The sequence below is a fragment of the Primulina huaijiensis genome, chromosome 4, assembly GCF_012295235.1.
Source record: "Primulina huaijiensis isolate GDHJ02 chromosome 4, ASM1229523v2, whole genome shotgun sequence".
In the NCBI taxonomy this organism is placed as follows: Eukaryota; Viridiplantae; Streptophyta; class Magnoliopsida; order Lamiales; family Gesneriaceae; genus Primulina; species Primulina huaijiensis.
The window spans coordinates 21,690,361-21,693,940 of NC_133309.1; positions in this window are offsets into that span (position 1 = coordinate 21,690,361).

Here is a 3,580-nt window from a genome sequence, read left to right on the forward strand (position 1 = left end):
TATATATATGCATTATATTTTAGATTATTGTTCTCAAGTGTTCTCCTAAAGTGTAAGTAAGCTTTAATGTTTATATACATAATAGTGAAATCGATGTTTTTGGGTTTCTCGAGGAGAAAAGACACTAAGGAGTCTACAAGTCATGCGAGATTTTATGTTTGTTATGACAAAATTTATATCTAAGTTTTATTGATCATATAGTAAACTGATCTAACTCATATTTATATTAATGCATATTATTAAATTGACCTAAAATAAACTATAAGTACGATGATCAACCTACGTTGTTATTATCTAAAATAAATAGACNACATCAACTTGAAGACCGGCCTGTCAATATTCTCTGAAAACAAACAATCTATCTATGAGTTTATAATAAATTTGTCATCAAGAATAAAAGAAAGAAGACATGTTGGTGTTGATTACTCTTTTCAGCTAGTATCCAATTAATTTTAATTGAATGATACTATATTTGACAAAACAACAAGGATACACGACAATATCTGCATAAATTTCTTCTACCCATTATATCTATGAGTACTTAATATATTTGTTGACGTTGGGGGCCAACACCTATAAAGAAGTAATGTTTCAAGACTGAATATCTCTCGGAAAAACTGCTACTTTTTTATCCATATTCATCAAGTATTCAAATCGCACATCATCTCTCAAAAGATTTATCTTCAAGCTGCTTTTGCACACAATCAGTTTCCTATTAAATCGATTAAAGATCAATATTGTGTACTTTGTATTTTCACTTATCTTTTACACACAACCTGATATGAATCTGACCGAGCGTTACGACTTACGAGCTAACCATTGGAAAGAATTTGAAGAAAGTTTCTCAAGGATTCATGATGAGTTATCAAGTGCATGACTATCAAGTTTCCAGTCATTATAATGTCATTCAAGTGTTGAAAGACCAATGAAATATCCTCTATACCGAAGTAGGCACGCCCTAGCGGTCAGAATAAACCTTCCCAGCGTGCCAAGTCGAGCCAGGGCCAACCCAGCAGAGATTTTTGCCCGCACCAGCGCCCAAGGCCGAGATAGGCGATCCACAAAAAAACACCCGCCCCAGCTCACCGCAACGCAGAATTTGATATGGAAACCCTAAGTTTCGAGTTTTAATGAATTATTACCTTTGTTATAAAAACACCTTGTAAACAATTATTCAGGATATTATTGATTATAATAGAATGAGTTTTTGAGTTTTCTCTCAACCAAAAACTTGGGCTTTGTCCACATTTTTTTGTGCTTTATAAAAAATCAAACAAATCAAAATTTAATAACTTTGTGGTGTTTGTGTATTGTTCTTTATTCGAATTGTCAAAGACAAGTTCTTTGAAGGCTCTTTTGAGATTGATTGTTATTTCTTGTGTTATATGTTACTAAACCACGTGATTTAGGGGTAAATACACGTTACTTCTTTCAAAGCTTAAAGATCAGAGGTTAATAGAATCTTGTTGTTCATTGAATCGAGGGCAAGACTGAATCTACTTCATGTTTGCTTTTCTTGCATAACCAAATTCGCATCATTTGATATAAGAGCTTATGCTCCTTTTTAAACAAGTAAGCTATCTTTTTATTTATCTGTTTTTCTTCGTCTATTGTTTGTGTTCCTCGTTTTCTTGTGTAGCTAGATTTTTGTTAGAAATCTTGTATTCTAATTTTCCATGTGTTCGTGAATCTTGCGATTCTCGAACTTTTTTGAGTCGTTTTTCGTTGTTTACTTGTTTCACAAGTTCTTTGTTTTTTGTCGTGCAATTGGTCAAAAAAAAAAAGAGGTTTTTGATCAAAACAAAAGAAAATGAGATCGAAGTTAAAAAAAAGTACCAAAAATCGAAAAATTTTCTATTGTTTGTTATTGAAATTTTGTTATTGTATCTATTATCAATCATATTAAGTGTCTGTAAAAAACAAAAATTCAAATTTCTTGTTTTACGCAGTCTGAGTAAGTCGATGTACAAGTGTCGTGAAGTTTGAACTTGTGAGTTTGATGTACACAAGCTACAAAACCTGAAGTGTACCCTATGAGTGAACTATCAAAATTGAGTGAAATATTTATGTGCGAGCGTTTCTTGGAATGATGTGTGATGTATTTGTAGAGAAGACAAAAAAAGAGAGGAAGAGATAGTTGAGTAACTTTATTTGGAGTGACTAGTGAGGATTTGTGGTGAAGAAATTTTATTCTTTATTGTTTTCTATTAACATTTCTTGCAGGTACACAGTATGACGATAGAAAAATTCAAACAATGGTTGGATATTTGGATAGAATGTGGGAGATATAGTTTAGATCTTTACGTGAGAACTATAGTCGGTACGAAGAAGATGAGTTGTGTGATAGGCAACTTGATGAGAACAAGCGAGGCAGGAGAGTTGAAAAGGATACGGTGTTTGTATTCGAATCAAGATGATGATAGTTGATATGGTGAGAGTCATAGACATAGAAGTTCAGGAGGGTATAGAAGGAGTTGTATAAAGATGATAGTTCCATCTTTCCATGGGATCCGAAAGAGTATCTTGATTGGGAGAAGAAGTTGTATTGTGTTTTTTAGAGTCGAGATTATATGGAAGCTATGAAGGTAAAACGAGCTTGTAGCGAGTTTACCGACTATGCTACTACTTGGTGGGATAAATTAATGTTGGGTAGGAGATGATGTGGAGAGCACCCTATAGTCACGTGGGATGAGATGAAAATGGTGATGTGGAATCAATTGTTCCTAATCACTGTGATAGGAGAGTTGGTAGGAGAGATGACCATGAATTGCATAAGAAGTCGTTGGCATCCACATAGAGGTTGAGCTTTGAGGGGAACATAGAGACTAGACCAATGGAGCATTAAAATCACAAGGCTACCATGCATGAGCATCAATATCTATCTGAAATTTTCAATACTTGTACTTGTTCATCATCACTGGAACTACTTGAATCTTTTGATTTAGATGACCCTGAGTCAGCCTACTTTGACTTGTTTTCCTCGGTCACCAGCACCTTTTGGTCATTCTTCTTCTTAAAAGGTTTCTTCTCATCATTGGATCCCCTTTTGTCAAATGATCTCTTGCCCTTCTCAGATGACCTCCTGACTCCTGTCATCCTTTCTAGCTTTAAAGTAGTTTAGTATGAACTGACCAGTCTTGTCACAGTTGAAACATGTATTGGTGTCATTAATTGACTCCCTCTTCTGATAGGATATTCGGTCGGAGTTTTGAAAATTACATTGATTCTATCTCGTTTTGGTTAATAAAAAGTTAAAAAAAACATGAACAATTACATTTCAACGCATGTTACTACGACTTCTGACTTAAGAGTATTTCTACTTATTCTTTGAAAATTGGATGACTTAATAACTAATTAGATTTTATGGGGGGTTTTGCGATAAATTTAACAAGTGCCAGAATTCTATTAGCCCGAATAAAAAGTAAATCTTATGTGAGACAACTTCACATATTTATATATGTAAGATGGAATGACCTGGTCTATACATACAATAAAAATAATACTTTTGACATAAAATAATAACATATTTTTTATGGACCAGGTCGGATTGGATATCTGAATCACAAAATTGTTCCGTGAA